At 42.6% G+C, this 12,018-nt stretch overlaps 1 long non-coding RNA gene across 1 annotated transcript; it reads right to left on the reverse strand.

The window, feature by feature from the left end:
• Positions 1–71: 71 nt before the first annotated feature.
• On the reverse strand, positions 72–4,066 carry LOC122466979. Its single transcript, XR_006292801.1, has 2 exons — positions 3,896–4,066; positions 72–243 (listed from the first exon to the last, which is right to left on the reverse strand). It is a non-coding gene; the product is annotated as an uncharacterized LOC122466979 (long non-coding RNA).
• Positions 4,067–12,018: the final 7,952 nt, after the last annotated feature.

Here is a 12,018-nt window from a genome sequence, read left to right on the forward strand (position 1 = left end):
AAGGTAGTAATATAATACAATAAAAAAATTTATAGACCTCTCCCACTTGTAAATATAGGTACAAAAAATGAAACAAAGTGATTCAACAGTTTGTAATATGAATGGTCTTCTCATCATGGTGTGGTGGGTAGGCTCAGTGTTCATTTCAGAAGGAGGTGAGGAGGTCATTGCATTTTTTATTCTTTATCAGAAGAGGACTCAGTCTTGGAAAAGTGGCAGGTAGGTGGAGTAGCCTCATCAACGCTGTGACCAAATTGAAGATCACAGAAACAATTAGAATGTGTCTTCAGGAAATGATTTGATTCTGCATGTATTTGCTTCAATACAGGGACTGGGGTTAAAGTCATGAAGCAGTCAAGCTTTATTTTTGGTTGCTTCTATTATTTTTAAAGTCAATGTTTACTTCACAGAACAATTATAAATCAGTGTTCTGTATTAAATCTCCAATATAAACAGTCCATGTGGTAGGCACTGCATGCAGTTCAAAGAGGTCAAAGTAATTGTTAGTTGTCATAAACCTCATGCAAGGTGGGCACCTCCATTGTACTTGTTAGTGATCTGGTTCCTTCTCTTTCCACTGCATTATACCCATTTCAAAGATCTATTTCCTTCTCCTCCTCCCCTTCTCCTTTCACTCATCTCTACTTCCCTCTCCTTTTCCTTCTCCCTCTCTCTGTCCCTCTCTGTCTCCCTCTCTCTCTCTCCTTTCCTTCCCCACCCCCATGTCTCTGATTCTTTGTATTTTGGGGGGAATTTGGCAAGCAGAGCCTTTGTCAAGAGAAACCTGAATGGCACCCTCTTGCAGAGGAAAAAGCTGCCTTTAAGTGCCATTCTTAATTTATGGGTAAGAGCTGCTACTGTACCTGTGTGAGGTTCCCACGAGAATTTCACTAAATGTGTCTCTGCCAATACCAATGACCGAAAGAGACCTTCCATTAACTTCTGAATTAGCCAAATGGGACAGAGCTTAATCTAATATGTGTTATTTCATTTTCTAGGTTACTTGTTTTAAAGGAAATAAAGTATACTCATAGGCTGTCTAAAACTGTCCTGGGAGATGTGCATGGAAGGACTCCATCTAAACAGTATTGGCTTCTGTGAAAGCTGGGTGCATGCCTGAGGGCCCAATTTAGCTTGGTGGATGCCTTTCTCACAGTAGGCAAAGCAAACCCCTAATTCCAAAGAGCTCTGAGAGAAATTACACATTCGTGAAAATGATGAGCGCTTGTGCTGAAGTTTTAAGATGCTGTAATAAAGGAGCTTTTTCCTGTCTTGATACCTCCACCAATGCCTATCTGACTTCTGCGTGGAAGTGGGTGGCCTTCCTCACAGTAACTGTGATCTCTCCTCTTTGGCCTGGTATGACAGTGCTATGAGCAGTCTGGCCGTCATCAGAAGCAGATTGGAAACTGCTTCTGAAACCTCAGAATTCAGACTGGCTTCTGAGGAGGCGGAGTGGTGTAGTGGAAAGAGAACCAAACTCACTGCCTGTAGACTGAATTTCTTTCTCAGCTGAGCCCAAAGCAGCTGAGTGACCTTGAACATAAGTCCCCCTGGGCCTCAGTATCTTTATCTATCAGATAGGGTTAATAATATTTGCTCTGCCCATTTTCCATGATTATTATATTGATCAAATGAGATAACGAATATAAAAGTGTTTGCAAACTACAAAGCTCCTATAGAAATTTAAATTATTTTTAGTGTGATATGGCATATGGAATGGTCCAACAGGTTTCTGAGATCTTGTAGGTATCTTGGCAATGTCTTCTTGACTGTCTAGGATTTTCATGAAAGCAAAATTTGCTAAACAGAGCTAGATGCATGCAGCTCTCTCTCTTTTTATAGCCCTCCTTCCCAACTGCCAACCCTATTCATGGGACTTAGGAATGTGCCAAGGTTAGAAGACTCAGACATGGGGTGTGAGCCATAACTTCTAAATCAGTTCTGGAAGGATGCCAGACCATCAGTTTAGAAAAGTGATTTGAGTGTCTTCCTGAGGACAAAGAATTACTTAGAGAGTGTATCTTTCAAGAACATGTTATTGAAACTTGGAAAAAAAGAGTTTTAAAACATGAGAACACTAGTATTAAAGGCACTCTAAACCAATTACAGCATATTTACTTGGATTTCAATGGGCGGGATACCCTTTTCATTATTTGCAAGCTTCAAGAACATTAGAAACACTCCACTGAAGACAATGTAATATCCAAATCTGAAGTAGGCTGTTGTTTGTCCATTTAATCCACTTTCTTGCTTTTACCTTCTTCATGAAGGCAGAAGAGCACTTATATGTTTTTGGAATGCACAATGTACCCTGAGTAGGCAGTGTACTTTTGGATAGTTAGCACCCTTTGTCCCCTGAAAAAAAAGAAAAAAACAAACGTATTATATCCTCCTTACCCTACCCTGTAGTTGCTGTGTTGGAATAGGAGCCATGATAGGGACAGGTTTAGACCCCTGAGCCCTTAGCGCAGAAAGGCCTTGTCATTTCCAAGCGCTTAAAGATCATTCTGCATGCTTCAGAGAGTCTCCTTGGGGCCATGGATGATAGATGGGGATAAAAGGCATAGAAGCCTGAGGGAGACTTATGTTCAGAGGTGCCCAGGATTTTAAAGATTTGTTATCCGCAAGGCATTGACTACCTTCAGGTAATGTGAGGGCCTTCCGCATTTTAGTACCCTTTAGCCAGATGATGGTCATTGAACGGAGAAAGAATATCTACATTTTTTTCCTGATTGCTTCTCTGTATGGGTTTGAAGTGAGTTTGGGGACCCTAAAGTGCACTGGTGAATCGCTGCATATCATCAACTGTGGCCCTTTTCTTCATGCCAACCGAAAAGGCCCAGTCTATACAGGCTTTTCTTTGGATCTTGTTTTTCTCTCACTTCTCTGGGGTAGAGGACTCTCCCACTTAGAAGGGCCTTGACAATCTGTCCTGCCAAACAGTGGCTTGTGGTGCCTGCCTATTTTATGCCACCTTCCCAAGCCTTACATGCTTCAGTGGTACCCAGGTCCTGCTTCAGTTTGGATGCACCCATCCTAAGCATCAGCACTTGACTCCGAGTCTTTTTACAGTAGGACTTCTGGGTCCCACCTGCTGGAGTAGCTCCCAAGAGACCACAGCCAGAGTGAGGGGGCCTCTGCCAAGGTTTCTGAGGCTTCCTTCCCTCTTGGCTCTCTTCTTCTCACTGACCGCCTGGTCAGCATTTGATTCCTCCCTCTGTTGTCACTATCTCTGTGACTTTAAGCCAATTACGTCATGCCCCTCCAGAGAGATAACTCCCCATCTTCTTAGGCAGGGAAGGATAACTGCCATCACACTCAGATTCCCTAATTAAGTCATTATAATAATGACTTAAGCACACAGTAAGGTCAAAAGTCCAAGTTGGTTCGTAGTCAATAGCAGGATGTTGTTTCACAAAATCATTCAAAGACCTCAGCTAATGGTAACTCTGCTCTTGGCAACATGTAGTTTCCAAGGCCACAAAGTCATAAGGGTTCTAGTCTAGAAAAGAAGAAAAGGCACATGGGGAGCCCGTACCCTCTTAAAGGTGGTGGTCCAGAGTGGCACACATCACTTCTCAGCCTAGAGCATTGACAGATACTACCCATAAAGCCATGCGAGGGGCAGGGTGGCTGAGAAAGCCCTATCTCAGTAAGAGCTCTGAAGTGTGGAAGGAGAACAGGAAGGAGGACATTTTGGTGCACAGCTCCCTCTGCAACACACAGCATGTCTGGCTAGGTTTCCTAGGTTACTATTATATGTAGTTGTAGCGAGCATGGGCTACTTTTCAATTTTCTTCTGCCACTTACTAGTTTCATGATGATGAATAAGTAACTAAACAGCCTGTGCTTCAATTTATTCATCTTTAAATGGAGAGAACTTAATACTTACCTGGTAGGATTATTGTGAGGACTGAATGAGTTAATTCTCACAGGGCTTAGGAGAGAACAAGGTGTCTATAATCACTCAATACATGTTAGTCGTTCAGTCAACCTTCTGTGAGTTCCTGTTAAGATTCAAGATTGAGGCTTATGGTAGAATGGGGCATTTATACTCTTTGTGATGACTTGTGAAACAGGGTGTTTCTGTACTTCATAATGGCTTAGTAATAGCAGTGCCCTTTCCCTGAGGTCATAAACAATCTAAAATTCTAAATGCAGATTCCAAGTAAGAGACAGAGAGAGGGAGGGAAGAAAGGAAGGGTAGAAGGAGCAAGACAGACAGACTCCCTGTTGGCCTGACTGAGCCATACTTGGAACTGCCCTGCAGTGGGAACTTTCTACCCAGGCTTCATTTGTTCCCCTTCATAAGGTCAGCCCTACACTCGGGTCTGAAGGCTCTCCCTGCCTTCTCCAACTCCCTCTCCTTCTGCCCCTGTAGGCATCTCCTCTACTAAACTTCTCCCACATTTAATCCCATTTTTGCATCTGCTTCTCAGAAAAGCCAAATAACACACTAAGTATTTCACATATATGTACTCAACATAAAATGAAGCTCTCCCCAGTTATCCTTATGCAAACCCCAAGAAACTCTCTCTCCAGTTTTGTGTAACATTACTCAATAGAACATTTCATTTATGCCAACATTTCATTTATGTAGGCAGTGGCTAGTTGCCTATAACAGGGCTACCTTCTTCAGGGTACAGCCTGGAGAACATGTACAAAGAAGATGAAAAAGCCTGTCCTACTGCTGGACATAATGCTTTTGGACCTTAAAGCATGCTGGCTTGGGACAGACAGTGCCTGCCACAGGGCCACAGAGGGATTGCATGGTGGCGAGATGCACCTGCCGCCACTCTGTGGCAGCGTGTTTTGAGCAACGGTGAGTGAGCATCTGCCTGGCACTGTGACAGGTGCTAGGACTACATAGACAAAGGCCCACTCCCTGCCCTCACAGGGCTCACAGGCTGGCTGTGGGCCGGCAGTTCAACAGGTAGTTGCAATTTCTCTTGTTGGGTGCTAGGTGAGAATAAATTCTGGGTGCTGAAGAATTATAGGAGAGGGCAATTTGTGAAGGAGGGAGTCAGGGTGGGTGTCCTTGGGCAGGTGAAAGCTGGGCTGTGGGCTTCTCGGTTTTGACTAGAGGCTGAAGGAAGATGAAAAGCACATGGTGTCCAGACTGGAGGGCATGACAGAGTGGGGAACATCCAGTCAGAACATCCAGTCGGCCTGGAGGGTGGGCCGGAACCAGATTTAGTGCTCTATGGGGAGAACTGTAAAAACAACTGTAATGTAGTGTGATGGATGCGATCATAGGGCCTTAGAGACAACAAGGCTATTGTCACCAGAGGAAGGGAGGTGTGCTGAGAGTCTTTTAAGACCCTGACATCAGAAGGGCTTGATGGAAATTACAAAAAATGGAGAAATATTAAAAACATATTTTTCAACTTTCAGTTAGCCACCTCTTGGTGGCTCAGTTTGCTGCTTTCTGTAAAAAGTAGTATTTCCTTTTATTTGTTCTGAAATTCTATTCATTAAGCTTCAGGGGATGGGGTGTATGTAGTATGGGGTATGTGACCAGACACTTAATAGTAACATCCTGAACATGAACTTTGTTAATGATTTCATATACAATCAATCCTTTAAAAAAATCATGAATTTTGTCATGCTTTCCTTTAGGCTTTATCATTATATAGTGAAGAGCCCTGCTTCTTTATCTCTCCCTTTCGTGTTCTTCCCCTCTTCTTTTTCCTCATCTCTTCTGCCTACTTGGTCATCTTCTACTCAGTCAAGCTGTGAACAGGTGGTTTCCAGCTTTGGGGCCCCCTGAAGGTGTGAGAAGCTCTTTGCTCTGTCTGTGATTCCCTCATGCCAGCCAAGGTAACCACATTTGACCATCACCGTCTGAACACTTGGCTTTCAGTGAAACCCTGGGCTATGTGCAGACATGACTCCGAATAGCATCCCAGCTGCTGTATGGACACAGCACCCCTCCCTCTCTCACCATTTCTGAGAACAGTTGGCCCCCATCCCAGTTCTGGAAAATGTTCTGTAGTACGTGGGTCCATGGAGCAGCTTAGAGTTCCTAGTTGGCTATTCCTACCTAATGATGTTACGTGCATTTCTGGCTCCTTCCTCATTTGGCCTTTTGGGTAAGCTGACCCGGAAGTACTGTTAAAGGTCCCCTGTAGGAGCTTGCTGCTGGGCTCAGATCTTTGGAGTAAATCAACCTCACTAGACAAACCCAGAATATGAAAAGCTCTGTTTATCCGTCAAAACCCAGAGTCTTCAGTGACATGCTTTTAAAATAGCATGCACCTTATGTATAAAAATATTGTTCCATTTCTACCTAGCTTTCCCAGGAATGCATGTATTATGTAAAATAAGACACACCTGTGTAGTTTCCCAAGGCTCCGGGTCCTGTTGCTTCTACTGCTGCTCCATTCTTCCGCTACTGAAAATAAACGTGTGAAAGGCTTGCCACACACCGGGATATTTTATTTTAAGCTAATTGGACACAAATAATTTTAATTTGGGTTATGATCCAAGTGAAGCTGCAAGTGAACTCCTATTTTAAGCCAAATCCATCTCTCTAAGTGACCCCACCAGATTTTTTTCTGCCATTGAAGAGCGTGCTCCTTCTCACCCTTTTAGATTCTGCTAGCACAGATATTCTTTAAAAAACAGGTAGGCTTCTCCGGGCTATGTGGTTCTTCTTTGTCTGCCTGGTGCTGTTGAAGGGCAAAGGGCATTTGAAAGCATTGGTCTTCACATAATGCTACCACCTTGCTCTTAGCTCCTTCCATCACCACATGAAAGTTGCCGTGAAAAAACACACATCAAAGAACGAGTCCCATTGAAAAGGCGAGTGCTGCCTGCTGAGCTGGCATTCAGAGCCAGGGCTTTTGTTTCAGTGGTGACTCTGACTCTCCTCCACCGAGTTTCCTGTTAACTCTGGTGCGGGTTCTGACTCTCTCTTGATGATATTGGAGTGTGTGTTTGTGGCACTCACTTTTAATCAGTGCATTTGAGTTTCTGAAGTAAGAACTTCTTTCTCCAGCAGGTTGAAACTTTTGAATGGAAACATCATGTTTGGCTAGATTTGAACTTAGTCCAGTGATACGGTTTTAAATCCGGGTCCCCAAATTTAACGCACATTTCGGGAAGGGAGATTTTCCTTTCTTATTTTCTTTCTTCTTTTTCCCCTTTATCGATGGTTTGATAAGTATGCTCATCTTTTGGAGGGAGAGATGCTTCCTTGAGAAGGGTTTATGGAGGGACTATGGCAAGAGGCAGTGTGTCTGGCTCTTTGCATCCAACTTGGTTCTTCCTGCTTTGCCCCCTCCCCTCCTCACCACTCTATCTGCAGAGTGTGAGGGATGAAGTCTCTGGCTGAGCCACCGATCTGCAGCCAGTGGGCATCTGCTGCTAGTTCAGAAGGTTAGACTGAGGTGGGCATTACATTACACACAGAGACTTACAAGTCTCTGAAAATGTCATAGATATCTCTTATCAGATGGCCCAGCCAGCCACAGGTGGTTAGCGGGATGCTCTTCTGCTATATCTTTGCTAATGGGCCATCATCTGTCCCTTTTCAGGGTTCCAAACCACCATTTACTTAAGTGGCAGCCAGAACCCGCATTAGATGCAGTTATGAACTAGACAAAGCTGGCCTTCCCAGACTTGTCCTTGGTCCTCTTTTGCTCTTCTCTGCACTCTATCCCATTGTCCTTCAGACCTTTCTTACTCTGCAAACAAGTTCATATAGTCAATAATATTGTAATAGCTTTGTATGGTGGCAGATGGTAACTATACTTATCATGGTGGGTATTTGGTAATGTATATAAATGTTGACTCTTCATGTTGTACACCTGAAACTAATATAACACGGTGTGTCAACTATGCTTCAATTAAAATTAAAAAAAAAAAAACAAGTTTTCAGTTTTAGAGCTTTGTGGAGTTCAGTGCAGAACTTAGCTTGTCCACTGCTTTCCACAGTTGATCTACATAGAGCCTTTTCCTGGCTCCCAATCTCTACCCTGTGCTCCAAGCAGAGCTTTGCTTCCATTCTTAAGCATTTTTATCTACTGAACATTAATGAAGAATTAAAGGTTGACTTAGGGAAAGAATACTGCTAGAATGCTTCTGAAATTCACCCGTTCTATTCCAACACTGTCATTTGATAAATGAGGAAAATGATTTCCAGGATGGTTATAATTCTTGACATAGTTAGTCTGGTGGCAGAAACAGAATTAAAAACCAGATTTCCTAAAGTCATCCTCCTGTCTTTTCTTTTATATCACCCTGTGCAAAAATATTTTTGACCCTTGGGGCTTTTGCATTTTGAAAGGAGTTAGAATTTAAGTTCATGTTTGAAAGAATTTATCAAACCCTATAAGTAAGCTTTAGGCATAAGCCATCAGATGGAGAATTTGTGTGCTCATATGTGCAATGACAGCTTCAGGATTCTCCTGGAGACTGAAATTACACAGTATAGAGTGGCCTCTTGCTCTGTCCCCAAGTGGTGGCATCCCAGGTGCTTCCTCTACCTTTCTGCAGCAGGAATCACAAGCATTTGCTACCTAGTTGCAGTGCCTCTGTTCCATGAGAATTTTAAATCAGAAGCAGCTTCTGTCTGCGGTGATTATTACGCCTCATGAGAAGATTCAGGAGCATGCTCCTGAATGAGTATGAGAGAACATGAAGTCCTCCAGAAAATCTGAAGTCAGCTCCACCATATCAGATTGTACCAAGTATATGCAAACCCTCTCTGAGAGTTCCACAAAAATGTCCATTTAAAACTCACTTCTTTACATCTGGATTTCTTCCCTCATCAATTCTTCACAAACCTTCATTCCTTAGCTATATCCCCATGAAACAGTGTATGTCCACTCTTGGATAACAGTTCTAAGAATAGTTAATTTCTACCTGTGCAAATCCAGCCTACATTCTAGAAAGACATGTGGCTTTCTTGAGAAATAGAAGAGTTCCTTTGAAATTTTTGTTGCTATTCTTAATGTGTCTTGCGCACAAAATAATCTTTCCATACATTCATATAATGCTCCATTAATATATAAAGCATTATAAAATACATTATTTTGTCAGATTCTCAAAACCAATCAGCCAAGTAGGTAAAGCAGTTGGAGTCAGGATGTTGAGTTAGAAAGGTGGAATCATTTTTCAGGATGGGAACCCGAGTCTATATTAATAAGCTTTCACATTTTGGGAAGCGGTCCCCTGCTGGAAAACTGAATTGCCACAGTTAAGTGAAAGCTGTAATTAATGCACTACTCTTACTGTCCAGCAGGAGGCAATAGAGTTAAAGTTGGCTTTCCATTTTCTACATAATTTTTAGGCAGCGCAACCTTCCCCCGGTACCTTTCTCTCATACTCAGGTATCGTTTCCCTCCACTTCAACCCTATCTTCCTTATACTCCTGACCTCCCACTTTATTAAATCTTGATTTTGAAGTGGAAGGATGGAACTGATGCTAATGTGTAAATTTTACCTGATGTTCTGCTATCTTCATTCATTGATTCAAAAAATATTTAATCAGCTTCTATGATGTGCTAGATACTAGAGAGCAGGGTGGAGATATTACACTGAACAAAACAGATACAATTCGTGCCTTCATGGAGCTTGCATTCCTGGGGTAAAGGCAAATGTTCTATCACTCAAGGGTTTCGCTTGCAAGCAATACATTTTAAAATCTGTTAACTAAAGCAAAAAAGAAATTTATAATTGCTCCGGAATCAATAGGAAGCTTAATAGCAAGTTCAGGTTCTGAAATGGGCAAGACCTAAATGCAGCTAGGCAGCAGGGCAATAGAGACGAAGTTCTTCTGGAATAGTCTTGGTAATGCATGCTGCTGTCACCAGTGTGTTAGACGCTTGGTGCTAATGCAGTCCCATTCTCAAGGTCACTCTGAGTGATTTCTCAACTATTTCTGTGTCTTTATTTTACTTCCTTAAGATTTGAAATCTTGAGTTGGAATGTTATATTGTCTGAGCCTACTCTTTAGCTGCTAGCCATGTAGAAAGGGATATCTGAACTCTTCGTACCTGCAGTGGGAGGCAAAGCTCATCCTTTCAACAACACACACTTGTTATTCTACCTCAAGCATTATATTCTTTTGCAATTGTGAAGGGCAATGTGAATCATGATAAGAAGTTTTAAATATTATACTAAGTGCAACAGGAAGCCACTGAAGTGCTTTAAGATAGAAAGTGATAGGTGTCAGTTTACATTAGAAAAAGAAATTTCTATGGCATTTTTGAAAGCCCCAAACAGGAACTTGACAGCAATATACTTCCCACAGACATTGGAAAACTAGCTTTTAATTATTTATATTTGACTTATTGTTAATTATTATCATTATTATTATTATTACTATTTTAGAGAGAGAGTGGGAAGAGGGGAGAGAGAGAGGGAAGGAGAGAATCTTAAGCAGGCTCCATGCCAAGCACAGATCCTGATGTAGAACTCGATCTCATGGACCCTGAGATCATGACCTGAGCTGAAATCAAGAGTTGGACCCTTACCCAACTGAGCCACCCAGGTGCTCCTATAATTATAATTGTTAGAGTAATATATGTATGTTATATTGCTTTAGAGTAAGTAATGCTAGATGCTGTAACAATTCCCAACTCTTAGTGGCTTATTTTATTTCTTATTCACATAAAGTCCAATGCAAGTGTTGCTAGTTACCAAGTGGTCTTCAATATGGTCCTTCAGGGACCAAGGTTCCTTCTATCTGGTGGAACCACCATTCATTTCAGCCTTGGATTCTTTTGCTGGAACCTCAGCATATGGCCAGGAGTCAGGGAAAGAGAGGGAGTAAAGGATCACGTGATAATGTTTTCTAAGCCAGGCCTAGAAATGCTTCTATTACTTCCTCTCATATTCCATTGGCTGGTACTCAGTCACATGGCCATTCAACAGCAAAGGATCCTGGGAAATATAGTCTGTGTGTCCAGGAAGTGTAGGGAACATGTTTTAATGAACACATGACAGCCTCTGTCATACAGATAAAAACTTAGAGGCACAGAAGTGTTATAACAATAACAGCAACAACAAATCAAATCCTCTCCACCCTCCTAGCCCCTTTCAGTCCCTTAAATCGACCACTTCCAACTTGTTTTGAGAAGATGTGACAGTGCGAATGACCTTACACTTAGCTCTATGCAGCATACACATTGTGGAGGAGGAAGAATTCTACATTTCAGATTGCTAAAGTAATTCTGGATCAAGGATGCAGAGTTCAGTGAGTCATGTCACTGGCCACTTGGGTGGAAGCATCAAGGTCACCAAAGACCAGGGTTTGTGAGTCTCAGCACCTTTCACATTTTGAGCTGGGTAATTATTTGCTGTTGGAGGCTGTCCCATGCACCATAAGATGTTTAGCAGAATCCAGGCCTGTATCTGCTAGATACCAGTAGCTCTTCTCCCCCTAGTTGTGACAATAAAAAGTGTCTCCTGACATTGCATATGTGCTCTGGTGGGCAAAATTACCTCTGGCTAAGAACCATTTCCAGAGAGGTTGAACCTGGGGGACATAGAGGAAGGTGGATCTCATTACCGTGGGCCTCAGATTATGGCACCCCTGAGCTTTTTGTAAGAACGCCCCTTAGCTTGCATTGTAGAGAAAGATGAGGGTGTGGAGGAAGAGCGTGGATGGGCCGCTTCAGCATAAAAGACTGTGTTAGGTGCTTTATGCCATCATCCCACTTTAAGATCGGTAAGTAGCTTTTGTCCGTGACTGTTTCCATCCTCTGTCTCTCATCCCTGTCGCAGCTGTTGGCCAGGAACATGACAATACTTGAGGAAAAGTTGGGCATTTGGGACAGAGGGAGCTGGGCGTCAACTTGATTTACTTGCTGTTGCCCCAAACTTCGGTTTTTTGTTTTGGGGGTTTTGGGTTTCTTTTCTGAAGTGCAGCCCCCTGGTGGATAAAGATTGACTCTACCTCTCTGATTCAGCTGCTCTGTGGAGACAGAGACATTAAAAAAGAATTAAGAGTGAAGACAGGTATATTGATCTCCCTCACCAATCTCCTCCAACCGATACCTCTTAATC

This window comes from Prionailurus bengalensis, chromosome A3 (genome assembly GCF_016509475.1).
Source record: "Prionailurus bengalensis isolate Pbe53 chromosome A3, Fcat_Pben_1.1_paternal_pri, whole genome shotgun sequence".
Classification (NCBI taxonomy): Eukaryota; Metazoa; Chordata; class Mammalia; order Carnivora; family Felidae; genus Prionailurus; species Prionailurus bengalensis.